Here is a 15,970-nt window from a genome sequence, read left to right as displayed (position 1 = left end):
TTTAAGCCCTTTTTACACTTTTTAGCCAAGTTTTAAATTTACAAAACACGATATTCACTAACACTAAACACACATATGGGCAAGTGCACCCATCGTGGGCGTAGTATAGTGTTCGTAAGATACCGAGGTCGTCCAAGGACACAAGAGCTTTTAGTACCGGTTTATCCTCAACGTCTAATCAAATCAAAAAGTTAGAAAAAAGGTTTTTAAACTAGAGAAATAAAACTAACTAAAATGCTGAAAAATAAAATAAAAGTAAAAACAGATAGACAAGATGAATCACTTGGATCCGACTCGTTTGTAGTGTAACCTTTGATTATTTCCGCACTTTTGCACATTTTAAGAGATTATCTTAGTTATTGTAGTAGGCGCTTCTTTTGAAGGTGACGTTACCCTCAACCCAGTAGTTTGAGTCAGCAAGGATACAATCCTAAAGGGTCGGATTATTGAGATAATTAATTAAGTTATTAATGGATAATGTGGTAGGCCCCTCTTTTAAAGGCGACATTACCCTCGGCTAAGTAGTCTGAGTCAGCAGGGATACAATCCTAAATAGCCGGGTTAAAGTTTTAATAGTAGTTTAACTTATGAGGGGATCAAAGAGTTTGGACCCCCGCCATCCAATACCGGTGGCTATTGAAGGAGGTCCTACTAAATTTGACCTAGGTCCTTTGCAGGATCTATACACTGAACAATGGCAAGACTCTTACCAAACCGTTCCCTTAACCCCCGACCAGGTAGCCAACATATCTCCATATAGACCGTGGAGATATGAATGGTGAAAATCTTTTATTTTATATAGACAGTAAAATAATGCCAAGACACCACAGACAAATGATAAGGAAGAATCACCTTCAACATAAGAAACTAGTTATTAAAGTCATTAATACATAACCAAATAAAAAGTGCGAAAAGATTAAAAATAAAAAGTATTACACTAAACACTTGTCTTCACCAAGTGATGTAAGAGACTTAGGCAAACATGGCCTTTGATTGTCAAGAACTCTTACGATCAATCTTGGATCCTGAGACGACTCACACACTCTATGATGGACAATGGATGATGGTGGTGGATGATGGTGTTGTGATGGTGGTGGGTGGTGGGTGAAGTGTGAGAGAGGTGGTGTGCCAAGGGATGAGTTGCAAGTGATCCAAGCACTCCTATTTATAGGCTGAACAGAAGCTTGGGCACGGCCCCGTGTCCATCCTTCTCCCTTTCTTCATTAATTGCAGTTTGTCTGCATTAATTGACCACGCCCCCATGTCCGCTGAGCACGACCCCGTGTGCAGAAGCATATCTGTACTATCAAGATTTGCCTGGATTCTGCAAATCTTATAGGTGACCACGACCCTGTGTCCACTGAGCACGGCCCCGTAGTGGGCGATGGAAGCTTCTACAATTTTGTTTTTCTGCTGACACTTGGGCACGCCCCCGCGCGTACTGAGCACGGGGCGTGTTCAGCCTTCTGTTTTCTTTGTTTTGCTTGTGAAGATGTTGTCGGGGGGTCGGGCATGCCACGTTTGTTCCTTTTCTTGCATTTATGTTAGATTTAGCTACCTTTTTGCTTCTTTTGTTCATTTGAGCTCATTTAATCCTGAAAATACAAAAGGAAGACAAAAACACGCTTTTTCCAACATTAGTACTAAAAAAGGGTTAGTTTTATGCCACAATTGATGTATTTTATATGTTGCATTTTGTGCACATCAGCCCCTTACCATGTTATCTAGAACTTGCTGTGGGAAATCCATCCCATAATGAGCTACTAAACTGTGAAGTACCGAAACCTTCACGTAATTGTTATTTGCCCCAGATCAATGTTCTACCATCATTGATCAGATTCTAGATAATAGTTCACTCATGGCTCCCAGCATGGTGTGAGGTTTGTCAAACCTAATAGCACTATCAACTAATATCCTGTTCGCTCCCAGCGATTAATCGGTTTACACGTAAAGGGACTTTCATGGTAGATTTTTCGTTTAGTATGAGGTTCCCGATCCCGGGAATACATGTTTTGAACTTATGAGTTTCTTTTAATCACTATTTCGTTCTGTCAGAATATTAGGTTCCCATACCACCTGGAATACATGCTTTTAGTGTTAGTGTGAACTCAACCTTGCTTTGCTCGGTAGATAGTATATTTAGCCTAAGCTTGGTAAACCTTGTCACTATTAAGGTTACCAATTGTTAGGACCGTATACAAGTAATTCACATAATTCACGTATTTAGTCAAGTAGTGTACACATATTAATCAAGTAACAGTTTATACCAAGCATAAACGTATTCACAATCGTCAAGGTATCATATCAGTCATAAGTTAGTGCAAGTGTGCGATATTCATAAGGAATTGGGCTCATCTCAGTGTGCGACCTACTAGATCGAGCCCAATGCAAAAGGTTATGCAGCCCACTTGTCAAGTGTGCGGCTCACACGAGAGTGTGCGGCCCCTTAACATGTGTGCGGTCAGGCTTGTGCGACATACGGAGTGTGTAGTGTGCAATTAACCAAGTGTGTGGTTAATCTATGGGTCTGGGCTCAATCAGTGTGCGGCCCACTTAATTAAACCCAACCTATCAATTGTGCGGCCCGCTACCCAGTGTGCGGTCCACACGGAAGTGTGCGGCCGCTGGGTAGTGTGCGGTCATGCAAGATAAGGTGGTACATCGTGCATTTAAGCGTTGTACACTTGGGAGTGTGCGACATAACTTATTTGAATCAGAAAAATATTAATATAACAATCGTCATTCTACTTTAGGTATCGGTCGTTCAAATCATTTTCAACCTCTAAATCGACAAGCAATCAACAAATATACCACCAAGCTTCACAATTAGCACCCATATTCAACTGTTTCATCGAAGTAACCTTTAAATACAATTCAAGTATATAGCAGTTTCATCACCCAAACACTCTATCACTATATACCCTAAACAACATTCATTATTCCAACTCAACAATTTCAACTATCATAGTCATAATTATATGAAAAACCCCAACTCAGTTAAATCCGCCGAACATACAGAACTGTTATGAATCATTTATGCAAACAATTAACGAACATATATATATTTCTATTAAACCCCCTTTATCACCATACAAAACAATTAGCAGTTCAACCAATTAGTTATAAGGTATCCAATTTACCTTGAAATAACGAAGGCCTGTTATGACATTAGCAAATATTGATTCAAGGTTGACATTAGCAAATATTGATTCAAATTTTTGTGCTGGATTTTTTTGTACTACATTTTTTTGCTGAATTTTTTCGTGCTATATTTTTTGTAATAGATTTTTTGTGCTATATTTTTTTGTACTAGATTTTTTTGTGCTATATTTTTTTGTATAACATTTTTTGTGCTATAATTTTTTGTACTAAATTTTTTGTGCTAGATTTTTTTGTACTAGATGTTTTTTGTTGTATTTTTAAAAAACAAAAGGGGTGTCACATGTCATTTTCACTCCTATTTATAAGGACCAAAATGCCCTTCATTCCTACTTATTAGGAGTGCCACATGTCATCATTACAATCCTTCTTAGGCTACTTAGGCAAAATCCACTTTTAGTGGATCCTTCCTCTCTCTCTCTCTCTCTCTCTCTCTCTCTCTATATATATATATATATATATATATATATATATATATATATATATAGGGTAGGGTTATAGAGTGAACAATGAGTTAGTTGTGAATAAAGTGAACAGATCATGACCCTTCATTTATTAGATGATAAGATTTAGAGTTAATGGCAATTTTGTAATTATTTGAAAAAATATAATAAATAAAATTACGAATAGGGATACTTAGGTAAATTTACACTTGGTGTATTTTTGGGAACCAGCAAACGTAATTGATTTTATATGATTCCATTCTCTCTCTAAAAATAAGAACAGAATTGCCATCCTCCCTCTCTTATGGCAACCGAAGATACTCAGTATAATACACCGTGCGGCATTTCGGAGAGGAAGATCAACAAAAGCTTTTCATTGGTAAGTTTATATCTAGTACATCGATTCCGGCTGTGTATAGGTATTACTTCTTTTAATTTTTTGAAATCAAAAAGTTAGGGTTTTGTTCCTTCATTGTTTGTCAGATCATTTTGAGTTTGTAATGGTTGTTTAATCACCAGTTATTAGTACGCTATTGGGTTTCGATTAAATTGAATTCGATTACATTAGTACTTGGTTTGTAGATTAGGGTTATATGATGACGGGTGATGATGTTACTCTGTTTTCTGGAATTTTATTCGCCGCGATGGTATGCAGTTTGTTTTCTTTGTGTTCTGTGATTTAATCTTGATGTGGTACACTTATGTATATCTTCCACTATAATTACAAATTCACTGTGCATACACATATGTATAGCTGTGTTGTGTGTGTATACATAAATGTATAGCAGTTTTGTAAAGCCTGTGTCCCTAGACTTTTACCTAATTGTCTCTTTTAGCCCCTATACTATGAGATATGTGATACTTTTGATACTTGGTGAAACTTATGCTATGAATCTAATTCTTAATACTATGATTCTATGATACTACGATTCTATGAGACTTGATTCTTGATACTTGGAATCTAGATTCTTGACCCTTGATACTTTGGTGCTCGACTCTTGAGGCTCGTGAAACTAGAGACTTGGTTGAACGAGGGACTGGAGTCTTGTCACTGGCGGGAACTATGGAAACTATGGAAACTTCTGTGTTAACGATATAATCTAGTTATGTGATACTATTACCCAATGATACGCAATGCAACGCTTAATCTAACTCGCAAAACGAATCGAAGACGGTTAAACGGAAAAGATGAGATTGACCGAATGGCAATCCGCTCGGATTACCATCCGATCGGATAGCCATCCGATCGGATGACCAACCGATCGGATGGCCATTCGACCGAGGTGTCGTCCGACCCGTGCAAACCGCCTTCATTCACTCTGACACTATAAATAGGCCTGTCACATCATCATTCTCATTGATGTGACAGCCTCACTCGATCCAGACGCACGCACTCCTCTTTTCTTCTATTTCTTGGCAATTTCGGTATATTTTACACTAGATTCTTGTACGTATTTGATCTACACGTCATTCTCCACATGATTCTCCTTTGAAATCTCACTTTTCACCGTGAAATCTCTGAGATTTGAGCCCTTGAGGGTGACGTCACCATGGCGGTTTGTACAAGCTATTGAGTGATGTCATTCCGTTCAAGATCTAGCTCGGATCTAAGAAATTTCATGTGTTTTACACTAAATCTTTACTAAATCTATACTTTTTAACTAAAACTTATGTTTATCTTCATCTTTTCTTAAAACTTTTACCTAAAACGGTGAGATCTGGATCTAAACGGACTGTAAACTTGATGATTAGTCTGGAGTTGGTTTGGAGAAGGATGGTTGCTGGAGAAGATGACCGGAGTATGAATTCTGACATAAGCACCATCACGAACGAACGACTGAACGGACTGGGGTGATTCCCACCTGATCAGATCGGCTGTACACTGACGTGTTTACCGTTGTCTCAATACGTACCATGTCGTCGTTATTTAAACAGAAACTTAGAAAATTTACAAGGTTAGGAAAGGACAAGGACAACTCGATCGAATGGCAACTCGATCGAATAGCTATCCGATCGAACTGCCATCCGATCAGGTGACACTTGCCTCGTGACATTAAACACTTGGAATCTATTGGAAACTTTAGGAACAAGGTCACAACGATCGAATGGCAGCCCGACCGGATAGCCATCCGATCGAACAACCATCCGATTAATGTGACGAGTGCCTTGAAACCTTTCAACACTTAGTGTAACACCCCGTGTTTCGAAAGTCAGAGTCAAAGTCAACATTGAAGTGAAAGGAAGAAAAGATTGCTAATTGCGATCTGCCACTCTTTGCTCAATTACTGTTTTGACTCCTTTGACTTGTAAATAATCTATTTATTTTATCGCATTAGTTGTATTTTGTGGAGTACATATTATTAATCGAGGTTTAATCGCTATTTATCGCATGTTTTATCGCGTTACCGCTTATCGCATTGCAATCGCATTCGCAACTCGAGTTATGCGTTCTGGATATTGTTTTACGTGTGTGTGTGCCTTTATGTGTTACCTATGCATGTTTAATTATGTTAATATTGTGGTGATTAATCGAAACACAATCGTAACGCTCTCGCAATCGAATCGCAGACGCTAAACGCAAGTGAATTAGGATGATTGTATGTTAGATATAGTAGTTGGGATTAATGGATAATTCTATCGCATCGCTCAACGCATCGCAAAACTCAACGCACGAAACGAAACGCCGAAACTCAGTCGTTGGAGCCACTCAATCGAGTGACAACTCGATCGGATGGCCATCCGATCGGATTGCCACCCGATCGGACCGTCATCCGATCGGTGACCCATCCGATCCGTGCACACTTTCCTTTTTTAGGAAACCCTATAAATACCTCACTTGTCACATCATTTGATCTGACAGCTCCTCTCACTCGACCCAACCACTCTCAAGCTTCTTTCTCTCGATTTCTTGCGATTCTTGTAAGTTTTCAACCTAAATCTTGTACTTCTATGATCTACACGTACTCCTCTACCGTTCTATTTTTCGAATCTTAACTTTTAACTGTGAAATCACTAGATTTAAGGTGTTCTAGGATGATGTCATCATAAGGTTCTTATGAACTTCATGTTTCGGCTTCAATCCATCAAGAACAACTTAGATCTGGACGATTTCTGCATGAATAAACAAAGATCTTGCTTAGATCTGAACATATTCATGGTGAAAAGGATTGAAAGATGGTTTCTGACTTTCTTTCAACTCCTTTACACTCAATGCACAAAAAACCGATAGAATCGGAGCTCGTTTTGACCTTCTACTCTTTCTTAGTGTTGTGTCGGTACAAGATCTGAGTTCTATCAACGAGACAACTGACCTCGGGTTAAACATGAATCATCGTCTCGAGCAGCTGACCGACCGGACTAGGGTGATTCCTGTCCGATCGGATCACCTGAGTGTTGACGGGGTTTCTATTCTTTGGCACGATGTCATACCGTCTCGATAAAACCGCAAAACTTTCAAATGAACAAGTGTCAAGACGATCAGGCCGTCGGGACGGATTGCCGTCCGATCTGATTGCCATCCGATCGGATTGCCACCCGATCGGACAGCCGTCCGATCGTGTTGCACCATTGGTTCCACACTTAACTTTTATTCCAACTTTTGAGGCCCTGAACATCGAACGGGTTGCTGTCCGATCGGATTACCATCCGATCGAACGACCATCCGACCATGTGATGTTTGGACTTCAGCATTTAAACAATTTTCAACATGTGCAATGCATTACCAGTTCCAACGGATTGCCACCCGATCGGCAGACAATCCGATCGAGTGACAACACTGCTGTGAACTTGTTCTCTGAGAAATGTCTCGCTGAACGGATCACCGTCCAATCTAACCACTGTTCGATCGACCGACCTGAAAGGTAGAGATACTTCTCTGTTTTCAAAATGCTACAACGAAAACTTCAAAGTACAAACCATCATACACAAACACATCTTCACCAGACGAGGTGGCAATCCAATCGAATGGCAATCCGATTGGATGACAACGGATTGTCATTCGATCGGATTGCCATCCAATCGAATTACCATCTGACACCATCACTCTTTGCACCGTTTTACACGCCGCCTATCGTTTATGCTATCGTTAACTGTTCAGGCTAATCTCTTCCAGCGCTCCCTCAATCCAAGATAGTGTTTTCTTGTTAAGCACGATCTGTGAGTATACTCGATCCCTTTTTGCTTTTTGCACTTTTGGGTGTTACATACGTTATCTATATTCAAATCACAATCGACACACAACGCAAACACTATTTATACGCTAACCGTTATTGCATGCTACGTTTTATTCGATGAATGCTTGTATGTTATGTTAACACAGTGATTGTTGCCTGACACCTTAGCAACAATAGTACTATAGTTTGGACTCAGCACCTGTCGTGGACAGGGGTTGTTAAGGGCTTTACTTCACGTGTCCCAGTGGGGATATGTGTTGCGCATTCTACAACTCTCAGTCACGTCTGTGCATATTTTTCTATCGATAACCTACTAGCTTCACTTTATTCATGTTTCATGCTGGTTATGCATAAACTATTTCGAACTCTATTATGGTATATCAAACTTGTATGCTCAGCTTTACACTATGTGTATTGACCTCTATTTTAACGTATGTGACAGGTGTTTAGGATGCTACCTGCTAGGATGCTTGCTATGTGGAATCAAGTTAGGAAGGGTCTAGAAACAAATGAACAATTTATTCTTTATTTGAAATCTGAGTTGTCGGAACATGTCTTTGTTTGAAGAATATCTATGTCTGTAATAACTAGATTTTCCTATGGGTTATGGTATGAGACATAATATTTAAACTATTTGGTAATTTAGTCGTTATGGAATTTTTTTGAACAATCTGTTTCGCTCAGTGCCGCGCCCCGATGTTTCCGCCATTGGTTGGGGTGTGACAGATTGGTATCAGAGCCATAACTATAGGGAATTAGGCAAGACTCGACCTAGTCCGGGTCGATGTCTTAGAAACGACCTAGTCTATAGTTAGGTACCAACGGACCGACTTGTGCAAACCCTTAGGGGTTTTGTACGAGCTTACTCGTTATATCTCGCTATTCTCGCTTACGCCACACTATCACTGCACTTTAGTTTTCAAAACGGACGAGCGATTAGGTCGAGATTAGGTGTGAAAACCGCAAACTCTCGACTAAATTGCATGTTCGACAAACATTTTTATCTATAAACACGAGAATTTGCGTTGAATCAGTAGTGAAACTAATATTCACTAATTTATACATATTATAGTCCCCCATTTTATCCCCATTTTATGCGTTTTTGGCCGTAAAACCGTCATTCGGATACTTAATCATGTATACTTTTGTTTACAGGCCTAAAACAGCATGCCAGACAAGATGATAGTGAAAACGAGGACTTTCCGGACGAAACGACAAAGCTGCGAACATTTTGTGGAAATTCTGACCTGGGCGATTGGCATGGTCGTGCGTTGAATGGAACGACCGTGCGGTTCCGACATAACAAGCCAGCCCGACAATGAACGATGGTGCGATCCGGCGTGCAAACGTACTCCGGAGATGAACGGGCGTGCGGATGGTTGCACCCCGTGCGTATTCGATGATCAGCCCAAAGCCCGGCAATGCACCACTAGTGCAGCAGACCGTGCAATAAGAACCCGAGAATGCATGATCGTGCGTTCAATAGAACGGTCGTGCGAGATCGAAGACCAGCCAACTCTGCTGATATCACAAAAGTATGGTGCAACGTAATGAAAAAGTGAACGGTCGTGCACTTTATTGGCACGACCGTGCGATCGTAAAATGTTATAAAAAACAGATAGTAGCATTCGGTTCGTAACTCTGGACATTTTTGGAAGCGATTCTTGCGATTTTCAGGGTCCGGAGGCGTTAGCTTTCACCCGGATTCAAGCCACATTGTGCCGATTAGCTTCGTTATCTTCCTGATTCTTAATCTAGTGCTTGTTTATGGTTTGTTTTTCTAATCTTTCCAGAATTTTGTTATTTTTTCAAGCATTTAGATTAATGTTTATGTATTATTGTAGCCTTTGGGTAAAAACACAACAATCCCTTGCTTGATTATAACCATTAGTATGTCAATCTTTCTTTGTAATGACACTTGGAAGTATTTTCTATGTTAATCTTTGATGATTAGTTTGCAACCTTGTTATTGTTGTTGATTTCTTGATTATAAGTAATTGTGTTGGATGATTGGTATATGGTTAGTTGAGATAGTTGAAAAATGAAGCTTAATTAATCATGTATTAGTAAACTTTAAACTTGGTTAACTAGTTTAGCTTGGTTAAAATGTGTGCACCATGATACTAGAAATGGTTAGTGGTTTAATAAAATGTAATTATTGTCAATCAAGAAAGCTTTCCGTCATGTAAGAACCTTAACGGGTCAAATGGTGTTATTATGAATTCTTGCCATGATTTGTTAGCTTAGTTAGTAGTTTAGGCCAAAATTGCTATCTTGGTGAATTTATGTGCAAGATTTGTAAAATGAACTTGGTTGTGATTTAATCTAGTTTATGCTTGTCTCGGTGGTTGCATTGTGTTTATCGCTGTCACTTTCCTTGTTTAAGTGAGGTTAGAAAACTCGTAACGGATGACTAACTTATTTTTAAGAGATTTTCATAGACATTTATCAATTGCACGTTAAAGAACAATTTTAGGTGGTTAAAGTGTGTTTATCATTTTAGCTTTCTACATGATTGTCATGTTAGGATTCCCGAAAGGGAAACTAATTGTCTTGAAAATGAAGAATTGATCGAATGCTTCTAGTGCCAAAACAGACTAAGTTGACATGCTTTGGTTGTGTATTAAGCAAGGCTTCTTATATATTTTCATATTTGAAATCTATTTTGTTTTATATGTATTTGTTTATGCTTACTTTAGTTTAATTAAAATCAAACAACTTATCTTTTTACCGGTAGTTTAATGACAAAGGTCTAGTATTATTCCTCTGCCCATTTCCTTGGATCGATACTTGGTTCTTATCGATACTTTAGTACATATATGACGGGGTACACTTGCCTCTTTCGTGTGTGTTTTAATGTTGAAGTATAAATCACTTTTATAAATTTAAAACCGAATCGTGTGTTAGATTCATTCCAAAAACATGTATATACGCGCACACATCAAGTTTTTAGCGCCGTTGCCGGGGAAGTGGCGAGCCTTAGGAACGACCCGAGTCATTGTTTTATCGGTGTATATACTTGTGAATATTTGTTTATATTTGTGAATATTTCCTTGATTATTTATTTGTTAATATTTCTTGATTTTAATTCATTTTATTCGTTTTCGAGATTATTTTGTACACTTGTAAATATTTGTTCCATTTATTTGTTCGATTCCGGATTTATTTATTCATTTATTCGTTGAGTTTTCGGCTCCGAAAAATCATTTTTACACTAGCCGATTCGATTATTTTCATTGCTTTAATTTTTATAAAATTTCGGGCCCATTTTCGGATTTTTATAAATTTTTCAGCCCATTTAAAATAATATTCTGTTTCTTTTCAGCAAAAAAAAAACAGCATTATTATATTAATAAAATATTCATTGTGTCAAATTTTCGTTTGCAGGTTGATGTCCTCAACTCCCGCGCCCGCTGTTGCTGAGCCGACTGACGAACCAGCGCATAATCTTAGGAGAAGTAGGAGGCTGCGAGAAAGGTCACGTGTCATTGCACAACAAATTGCAATCGCGATTGACGAACTGGTGATACTTTCTAAAGACGAAAGCTCAGGGGACGAAGGAGATAGAGGCCGGGCAGCATCATCATCATCATCATCTCGCGCAGGAGCACACGCGGTGGATGACTACACGGCCATTACTGCACAAATCTCCGCTCTTGCAGCGAAATTCGATAAGTCCCAGATGATCGCACAAGCTGGTTCGGGATGTGACCAGCTGGTTCGCGTAGGAGCACACGCGGTGGATGACTACACGGCCATTACTGCACAAATCTCCGCTCTTGCAGCGAAGTTCGATAAGTCCCAGATGATCGCACAAGCTGGTTCGGGATGTGACCAGTGTGGAGTGTCACATGAGCCTGGTGCGTGCTTTCAGGGAGGCATGTATGAGGGCCACGAAGAAGTAGATTTTGTGAGTAATCAGGTGAGGTCACAGACCGTACAGCAATACCTATAATCCCAGATGGAGAAATCACCCAAATTTTGGGTGGCGAGCGAATACAGGTAATCAAAACCCATTGGGGTTCACTCAGCGCGCTCCAGCGCCACAGCAGGGTCAGGGTCAGCAGTTCCAGCAATACAACCAACCTTACCAGCAGCGTCCATATTCGTATCAGAATCAGGGCACTGGGAGTAGCTCCCAGCAGCAGGCCCCTCAGTCTAGTTCCAAGCTGGAGGATATGAGGAGTCACAAAGCCTCAATTCAGAATATCGAGAATCAGGTTGGTCAGCTGGCGCAGATGAATGTGATCATGACCAGGAGTGGAAAGACTATAGGACCCGTCATATCAGACTCATCACCGATCACTGAAGCGGTCCCGACTGACACACCGGACGAGGTGCAAGCCAGGCTGCGCCTAGTAAGTACAGCACAAGTCCAGGAGTCGGTCAAAGATTACACTCCACCAGTAACTTATCCAGGCAGGCTGAAGAAACAGAAGAACAAAGAACAATACAGTAAGTTCTTTGAGTTGTTTAAGCAACTACACATTAATATACCGTTTGTTGAAGCCTTCGCCCAGATGCCAAAGTGTGCGAAATTCCTAAAGGACATCCTCTCGAATAAACAGAAGCTCGAGGATATATCATGTGTGGTGATGAATGAAACTTGTTTTGCCGTTCTACAAAACCGTCTGCCCACGAAAATGGGAGATCCGGGTAGTTTTACGCTCCCGTTTTTGATTGGAAACATGTCGGTTAGCCATTCATTGGCTGACTTGGGAGCGAGTATCAACCTTATGCCATATAAGGTTTTTACTAAACTGGATCTGGTTGAGCCCTCACCCACTAGAATGAGCATTCGGTTGGCAGACCGTTCAATCAAGTATCCACGTGGATTTGTGGAAAACGTGCTTGTTAAAATCGATAAATTTGTTTTCCCTGTGGACTTTGTTATTCTTGACATAGACGAAGACTCAAGAGTACCTTTGATACTTGGACGCCCGTTCCTCAATACAGCGAGGACGATTGTTGATGTGGCAGCTGGCCAAATCACACCCCGAGTAAATGATGAGCACGTGACATTTGATATCAAAAGATCAATGCAGCATCCGCAAAGTCACGATGACATGCTTTATTATGTCGACATTGTCGATGCATGTGTGTGCTCTCATCTTCAAGGCACTATTGACGAGATTGATTCGGACACACGTCTATCGTGTGGGGACCTGATTGGCATTACGCAGGAGGGCCACGATTTTGAGCAACCAGTCTATCAGATTGGTGACGATGGTTCCCAGAGTCCGGAGAGGTTTCTAGAAATTGGCCATGTAGAAGAAGAGAAAGCAAAACCTTCAGTTGAAGATCCGCCGTCTTTGGAGTTGAAAGAACTCCCACCACATCTCGAGTATGCATTTCTGGACGAGGAGCATCGCTTACCGGTCATAATTTCGGCATCATTGGAAAAGGATGAGAAGAAACAGCTTCTTGAGGTTCTGAGACTTCATACGAGAGCCATTGCGTGGAAAATCATGTATATCAAGGGCATCAATCCTTCTTTCTGTACTCACAAGATTCTGATGGAAGACGAGTACAAACCGTGTGCACATCATCAGAGGCGTTTAAATCCAAATATGCAAGACGTAGTGAAGAAAGAAGTGATTAAGTTGTTGGATGCTGGGATGATTTATCCTATTTCTGACTCTGTGTGGGTGAGTCCAGTGCAGGTTATACCTAAGAAAGGTGGTATGACTGTAGTTTCAAATGATAGGAATGAGCTAATTCCTACCCGTACCGTCACTGGGTGGCGAGTTTGCATTGATTACCGCAAACTCAACGATGCTACTCGTAAGGATCACTTCCCTCTTCCATTCATCGACCATATGTTGGAACGTCTATCGGGGAAGTTGTATTACTGTTTCTTGGACGGGTTCTCTGGGTACTTCCAAATTCTTATTGCTCCTGAGGATCAGGAGAAGACTACCTTTACCTGCCCCTTCGGCACATTCGCCTACCGGCGGATGCCTTTTGGGTTGTGTAATGCACCGGCGACTTTCCAGAGGTGCATGGTTGCAATTTTTCATGATATGATCGAGGATTCTATGGAGGTTTTCATGGATGACTTTTCGGTATTTGGGGATTCCTTCGATCATTGTTTGGAAAATTTGAAAATGATGTTGAAGAGGGGCAAAGAGACGAATCTGGTCCTGAACTGGGAAAAGTGCCACTTCATGGTGAAGGAGGGCATAGTTCTGGGACATAAGATTTCTCATGCTGGTATGGAGGTTGATCCAGCTAAAGTTGACATTATTTCACGACTTCCGCCTCCCACCTCTGTGAGAGCGCTACGGAGCTTTCTTGGTCATGCGGGGTTCTATAGGCGATTCGTCAAGGATTTTTCAAAGATCGCTAGGCCCATGACTCGTTTGTTGGAGAAAGACGCTCCGTTCATATTTGGAGATGATTGCTTGAGAGCCTTTGACCTTCTCAAGCAAAAGTTGATTGAGGCCCCTATTTTAGTTGCACCAGACTGGAGTCTGCCGTTTGAAATTATGTGCGACGCGAGTGATTACGCTATAGGGGTCGTTCTTGGACAAAAGAGAGAAAAGCACTTTCACCCGCTCTATTATGCGAGCAAGACTCTTCACAACGCTCAGGGGCATTACACCACGACTGAAAAAGAGCTCTTGGTGGTTGTTTTCGCATTTGACAAATTTAGATCGTATTTGGTGCTTTCGAAAACCGTTGTGTATACTGATCACGCAGCCGTCAGATATGTCTTCAGCAAACAGGATGCTAAACCGCGTCTAATCAGGTGGATCTTGTTGCTGCAGGAGTTCGATATTGAAATTCAAGATAAAACGGGTGCGTTGAATGTAGCAGCTGACCATCTATCTCGGTTAGAGAATGGAGACATCGAGGACGCGCGTTGGGATTCAATCAATGACAATTTCCCACACGAGTCTTTGATGGGTGTTGAGATATGCGATGAGTCTCCTTGGTTCGCCGACTTTGCGAACTACCTTGCTTGCAGAATTCTGATTAAAGGGTTGACTGATCAACAAAAGAGGAAATTCTTTTCGGATGTCAAGCACTACATTTGGGACGACCCTTTCTTATTCAAGGTGGGTGCTGATCAGGTGATCAGAAGATGTGTTTCAGGGAAAGAGGCGACCGATATTCTGCGCCATTGTCACAAGGGACCTACCGGTGGCCACCATGGAGCCAATTTCACCGCCAAGAAGGTGTTGGATTCCGGGTTTTATTGGCCTACTATTTTTCGTGACGTGCAGAGTTGGGTAAAAGCGTGCGATGCCTGTCAGAGGGTGACAAATATATCGGCACGTGATGAAATGCCTCAGAACTGGATACAAGTTTGTGAAGTCTTCGACATTTGGGAGATAGACTTCATGGGACCATTTCCCCCCTCATGAGATAATAAGTACATTCTGGTCGCAGTTGGCTATCTATCAAAGTGGGCGGAGGCACATGCCTTACCCACTAGTGACGCCAGGGTGGTCGTGAGATTCTTGAAAAGTTTGCTCGCCCGGTTTGGCGCTCCGAAAGCGCTTATCAGTGACAGGGGGACTCATTTCTACAATACCCAGCTTGAAAAAGCTTTATCCCGCTACGGTGTGCATCACCGTCTATCCACGCCTTATCATCCACAGACGAGCGGGCAGGTGGAAGTCACGAACCGAGGGCTAAAACGAATCCTCGAGCGGTCTGTTGGTGCAAACCGCAAGGAGTGGTCGGACAAACTCGACGAAGCATTGTGGGCGTTCCGTACAGCTTACAAGACCCCTATTGGGACTACTCCCTTTAGGCTGGTATATGGAAAAGCGTACCTTTTAACAGTAGAGTTGGAGCATAAAGCTATGTGGGCTTTAAAAACCGCAAATCTGGATTTGAAAACCGGAGGAGAAGCCCGGTTTCTCCAGAGTCATGAATTGGAGGAGCTACGACAACAAGCTTATGAGAGCTCCGTCCTCTACAAAGAGCGCACAAAGAGATTACATGATAAACGCTTGAAGGACCACAAAGAATTCCAAGCGGGTGATCTTGTTCTTCTTTACAAATCACGATTGCGCTTATTTCCAGGGAAGCTTCATTCACGTTGGACAGGACCATCCACAGTTAAAGAGGTATTTCCATATGGTACTGTTGCAATAGAGAACGCAGATGGCGTTATTTTCAAGGTGAATGGTCACCGGTTGAAGTTGTACGTTGCCGGGCCGATAGAGTCGGCGGTGGAGGTCA

This window comes from Helianthus annuus, chromosome 14, assembly GCF_002127325.2.
Source record: "Helianthus annuus cultivar XRQ/B chromosome 14, HanXRQr2.0-SUNRISE, whole genome shotgun sequence".
Classification (NCBI taxonomy): domain Eukaryota; kingdom Viridiplantae; phylum Streptophyta; class Magnoliopsida; order Asterales; family Asteraceae; genus Helianthus; species Helianthus annuus.
Note: the sequence above shows the minus strand (reverse complement) of the source record.